The sequence below is a fragment of the Ammospiza nelsoni genome, chromosome 4 (assembly GCF_027579445.1).
Source record: "Ammospiza nelsoni isolate bAmmNel1 chromosome 4, bAmmNel1.pri, whole genome shotgun sequence".
NCBI lineage: Eukaryota > Metazoa > Chordata > Aves > Passeriformes > Passerellidae > Ammospiza > Ammospiza nelsoni.
The window spans coordinates 20444180-20450179 of record NC_080636.1 but is presented as its reverse complement, the minus strand read 5'-3'; the positions used below and the strand labels follow the sequence as shown (position 1 = coordinate 20450179).

At 38.6% G+C, this 6000-nt stretch overlaps 1 protein-coding gene across 4 annotated transcripts in view; it reads left to right on the top strand.

Moving 5' to 3' along the window:
- The first annotated feature begins 1341 nt into the window (after window positions 1–1341).
- ZFYVE28 (zinc finger FYVE-type containing 28) overlaps window positions 1342–6000 on the top strand; it is a 113640-nt gene continuing 108981 nt past the window's right edge. For all 4 annotated transcript variants that reach the window (XM_059470923.1, XM_059470922.1, XM_059470920.1 and 1 more), the window contains exon 1: window positions 1342–1388. The gene's annotated coding sequence lies outside the window, so the exon portion shown is untranslated. The remainder of the gene's footprint in view (window positions 1389–6000) is intronic.

The window sequence follows — 6000 nt, the reverse complement described above, 5'->3', positions numbered from 1 at the left end:
CCTGACCTCGTAGGGATCTCCTTCAATTCCCCCCTCTGCTCTTCCCAGGGTGAGCTTCTTTCACAGCCCAGGTTTGCAGATCTGCAGGCTCCCCCTGTCCTGCCCATTGAAAGCAGGGTCACTCACGTGGCTCCTGCTTTGCACTCCTGTTTGCTGGGCTCTGGGAGCTGTTCTGGCTGAGCTGCTGCCAGCTGTGCAAGGCCTGCAGCACAGGGCAGGCTCACCAGCAATCCCAGTGGCCCTGAGCCTTTAATTTCCTGCAGGAGGAGGTGGCAGAGTGCTGTGACCTTCCCAGAGAAGTCTTTAAAATATGTCCTGGGTGCACAGGCTCAACTTGCCCTCGCTCAGGGATTCCAGCTCTGGGGTGACTTCAGCCATGAGTGATGCAGAAGGAAGGGACAGGGACAGAGTCTTCTTATGGGGCTCCAAGGAGAGTCTTGATTGAGTCCTACCCCAAGGCTTCCAGGAATGAAGAACTCTCCCAGACAGAGCAGGGGTTTAAATAGGGCTAGAGAGGGAAGGGCAGAACATCAGAATGAATGAGATGAGGGTACAGGGGTGGAACAAAGGGGAAGGGCCAGTGGGATATAAAGAATCAACACATGGCAACAATGCATTCTGGGGGAAGCTTTTTTTCCTCCCCATGACCAGGAGGTTGTTGCTTAAGGGTTGTCCCTCCTGGGCAGTGTGGTGAGCTGCTCCCCAGCTGGTTCACCTGCCTCCATGTTCCATGTGCAGCATCCCTTGACTGTCCTGTAGCCTAATATAGCATACCATGCATAAAACCAGAAGGCAGTTGAAAGTTGTGTGACTTAGAATTTTTTTCTTTATCTTCAAACCTTCACTATTTGGTAGCTTTCTGCAAGAAGGCAGAAAAAGGAAAAATGTAGGTAAATCTATTATGCAGAAGAAAAGATGTATAGATGAACACTTTTGAGCAACCCAAAACATGGGACTGCATGTGTTTAGGTGAAGTTTTTCTCAAGATTTACTTTGTAGCTCAAGAATTCATGATTTAAGTTTTTTTTTTTTTTAATGCACCATGTTCAAACGCAGGTTACTTGTGGCTTATTGCTAGAAAAAGCCTTTAGAGTTTTCTTTTTTGATCTTGAAAGAGTTGATAATTTTATTCTCTTCTTATGTAGGGGGATACAGTATGGGTAAATGAAGGTGGTACAGAAAGTAATCTTATCCCCTAAAGAGTTGCAGCTGAGCCAATTACTGAAGATCAGGAGCAGCCCTGATGTTAACAGGCCACAGCTGTAGCCAGTCAGAAGCGTGTTATAAAAGAGTGGATTGGTTGGTTGGGGGATCTGGAGTCAGTGGCTGCTGTGAGGACAAGGAAGAGTCAGTGCCTGGAGGAGCTGCCTGCGAGAAACATCAAGGAGGTACAAAACTCTGGCAATGTGGAACCCTTGCCATGTAATGAATATAGAACCTTTGTAATATAATGACAACATTCTTGAAACATTCTGGCATTCTTTTACGTAATAAAACAGACTGGCTTTCTTGTTTGTTAATTTTTAGCTTTCTGTATTCACCAGGAGTCAAGCATCTTTTAGAACTTCCTTTTTGAATTCCACTTACAGAATTACCAATTACCTTTCTTTCATCTCTTTGGACCTCTGCTTATCTCCATTTGACCTTACAAGCCTTTTTCACTCTGTTTTGTAGTTTTAATTGTTACAATTTTTATTCTTGTTTCCTTAAGAGCAAAACAAACCACCAAAAGCAGTTGAAGTCTGTGAGAAGGCTCTGGACATGAAACAGATGATCAGAAGCATCCAAAGTCTATTTTGTAGTGTTCTTTCTTCTACTGTTCTGCTCCCTCTATTTTCTCCTGTGAATTTGCATACTAAAGTCCTCAGAGGAGGATTTGTTTAGTTTTGCAAAGCAGTGAAGCCTTCCCTGTATTTCAAATCTAATGTAATTTTAAGAGACACAAACAACTTCATCAGTAAAATAATAATAAGCTGTAATACGTTGATATGGACAAGTTAAGCTGTGCCTCTCTTTCTTTGGTTGACTTCAAGGAACAACTGCTGCATGCTTATCACAAGCTTTGATTTCTTTGATTTAATGTTAAAAGCAGTTCTTTGCTTTGCAGCTGTTCAAGACTGCCTGATTTTGCTGGGCTGGAACTTTGGGGAGTGCTTGGCTTCCTGCCTGGTTTTCAGCAGCTTGTCAAGGACAGATGTTGTGCTGTCTCCTGAGTATTTTAAAGCTGCTCAAGTGAATTCTTCAGACAGCACTTATAAATCCACATGGAGGCTTTTGCAGGCCAATAATTTAAACTGTAAGGCTAAAAATTTAAAAGCTCAGATGGCATATTTGACATGCTATTCAGTGAGAACATGCACAAAAAAGTCACTGCCAGCATTTGCTAGTTTAAAAGTACATTTAGGAAAAAAACTAAATTCTAATAAACTCTGGTAATTATTGTCTGGTAATTATGTAAGAATATGAGACAGGAGAGTATTTAATTCTTCAGTGAGGAACATGTATTTTACAGACATCAGAAAGTAGAGCAACAACGTTGAATATTCTTGTTTTGAACCTTCAAGTGATTGTCATAGAATTCTGTATGCCTAGTACATATAATTCCAGATTTGTGTACATACTTGAATAAGTGAAATTATTTGCATGTCCATAACTACTAGATTTCTAGAATATAAATCAAGTCTGACAGTGATGTCATTCATAAAAATTGCCAGTGTTTAATGTAGTTATAACTTTGGAAGTACAAGTCTAGAGTATATTTGTTTAAAAATTGCTCAGATCTGCTTTTCTGTACCCTGCTGGCACAAGGATCATTTCAAATAGGGAGTAAGAACTCTGGTTACTGGACTAAAGGAAATTCCAAGTAGGACAGCATAGGGTTTTGTTTTTGGTTTTTTTGTGGTGCCTTTTTTTTTTAATATGTGTCAATTTCTTTTTCAGGACACTAAAGATACTAAATTTCTTTTTAACCTTTTGTATTTTGCTCATCTAGAGAAACAGTTGTGTAAGAGAAGGGATAAGATATGTAAGGAAGAATTCAAAACAGTTGGTGACTTAAAGAATGGAAAATTTTGCTAAAATAATTTAGTACTAAAATTGGCTAGAAATATTTTCCTGCTTTATCTCTCATCCTTCTATTTTACTTTAATGACATTTACCATCCTGATACATCTCCTTTATTCTGGGGGTTTTTGTGGAGTGTCAGCCACTAAAGCAAGTCTCTTGTCAAGATGGAAAAAGACCAGAGTGGTGAAGTGAATGTTAGTTCAGAGGCTTCACGAGAACAGAAAATCTTTTCATCAGAAGTTAGTTAGGGTTTCTTTTCCTTCTGTATGCTTCTTGAATACATCATATTTTCTTCAGCTATCCCTTTCTCTTATATTTTTTTCTGTGAAAAGAGGTAAAGGGATTTTGTGTACATGTGCTTTGTGTTCTTTGGTGTCTACTGAGGCCATGAGAGAAGATAGAAGAGATCTCAACCATTCTTTATTTAGGCTTTTTCTTGTGAATAGGCATGAAGGATGATCCTGAAGTTGAACTAAACTGAGTAATATGAATTTGTGTTGTCTGTGGTCCCTTTAAAGGGGATTTAGAGGTGTTTGGGCTTTTTAAAATGCATTTTTCCTCACATCAGTTTTCTTAGTGGGCTTTTATTGCCACTGTTGTCCATGAAGAACTGATTTATAAAGCAGCACAGTTTTTTACTTGCCTCATTGTGAGTTCTGGCACAGTGCACTGAAATGCAAGGTTAAACTTATTAAAGGGTGATCTGGAAGTTCAGCAGCAGCTTATGTAGAGGCCACAGGATACAGCAACCTGCAAACAAAATAAGCTGTTAATCACTTGCACTGATTCTGTATGACCATACTTTATTTGCTCTGTTTCAGTATACCCAGGACTTAGGTCAGTATTCTCAAATACTGAATACTTGATACCTTGAAAATGAGCTGCAGAGAATTCTGTAATTGAAGTATGCTAATAATGGTATTGATGCATGAGGTGAAAGAAAATCTTGCTTCTTAAATCATAACTATTCTAAAATCTATGGTAACATGAATAAATTTATTCAGTTAACATGTTCCTTGTAGATATACTCAGGGATTTATGCATGGAGCTGAGGAGGGAGATGTGAAATCTTTCATCCTTTTGTGTTTCCTAGATTTGCTGGTATTTTATGAAGGTTGGTGTTTTTTTTTTTTTTTTTGTTGTTTTTATTTTGTTGTTCCTTTGTAGTTTTGTTTTGTTCTTACTGCATGTGATGTTCTTGTGGGAGGCACAGGATACTCAGTGGATGTGAAGGGGAGCTTGGCACTGCCCCTGCCCCAGAGCTGGGTGAGGCAGGATGGGGTGCTTGGCCTCCTATGGTAGCAGTATGTCAGAATGTGCAATAGATCCGTTTTCTTTCACTTCTTAATATGTTTGTTTTTGTTTTCTCTATAGAACCATATGGAATTTAGATAGCTCTTATCTTTGTATATACAGACTCAGCTCTGGGGCTTTGCTATCACTTCTTGAAGATTTGTCTCTTCTACTGTAACCTCTATAGTACCTTTGGAGTTTGTAAACATACAGTGCTAGGATGATGACCAATTGTTACAGGCTACAATGTGTAGTCTTCATTTCTTCCAGATGTTTAAACATACAACTGAAATTTGAATTGTCTATTCTAATTTATACATAAGAAAGTTATAAATCTGAGTTCGTCAGTTTGAGTCATCCTTCAGTCATTTCCTGATTTCCCTGAAGAAATCCCTTTCCCTTATGTACTTCTTTCTGCCTTGAAACTTGTACAACTGCAGATGATGTTTTGCACAGTGAGATGCATTAATGCAGCAGTATATTTTCCCTTCCAAATGTAATCCATGTCGAATAATGAAAAGCACAGGCTGATCTCATTTGTGATAGATGTAGTGTTAGCAAGAGATCATTTCTTCTCCTGTCCTTGATGAAAATTAGGTTGTCAAAGATACTAGCTGTCCATGTGTTAGCAGATGGGTTTCCTTGGTGCTAAATGTCACCAAGTTTTATTATGGTAATGGCTCAAGGAAGAAATGGTGGGGAATAGGTTGTCATTAGCTAAGCAGAATTTAACAAAGAAAAAGCATCCTGACAAAGTTGATTTAGAATGATGTCCTGTCATCTTATAGTTTGTCTTCTTTGGGGTTTTACAGTTGTGTGGAAGAAAACAAAAGATTCAAAGGTACACTATAAAAAAGCAAGAGCCTCTGCCTGTTCATCATCTTTAGTGCCCATCATAATGAAACCTGCCTAAAGTTTGTTAGTTTATGTAGCAGATAATTGTCAGTTTGGATTGAAGAGTTCTCTTCCAAATCCACTTTAATGAAAAATCCTGAGAATTAGCTATATGGCAGCTGATTGCAAAATCTTGAATGTAAATATTGTGGTTTAGCTTGAATATTAGTAATAGTGTGATTCATTTGAGATTTGAATGTCTCCCAGATTTGTAGTAGTGTTCATCAATACTGATCTTAGATGGTGCCTAAAGTCTTCCAAGTTCTGTTTTAAATTTTTTCCCTTGACTTATGGAGACAGTCACAATAAAGTGACTCTTTAAAATATATGCAGAACTCTGAATTTGAATATTCCAGATGGTTGATTCTCTGCATTCCTTCTCTCATGAAGCAAGCATTAACACATGGCTTCAGTACTGAACACAGTATCTGGAATATCTGCTATTCACCAGGTCCTTAGAGACAGTAATTGCATTTGGGGTAATTGAATGTGAATAACAACGTGGTTTTGAGTAACCTGTGCTTAACCAAGTAAGACTGGCTGTACATCAGCCTGTCAAATATTTACCTCCTCCAGCCAAGAAATGCTTGTGCGAACTGTTGGCAGCATTTTGAGTGGAGCACTAATGAGCACCAGGGCAACCATATTAATACACATTTGAGGTACCCTTGCTGCCCAAAGAAGCAGCATAAAGATTAAAAAAAAAAAAAAAAGAAAAGAGAAAAAAGAGATGTTTTCCTCTTCTAC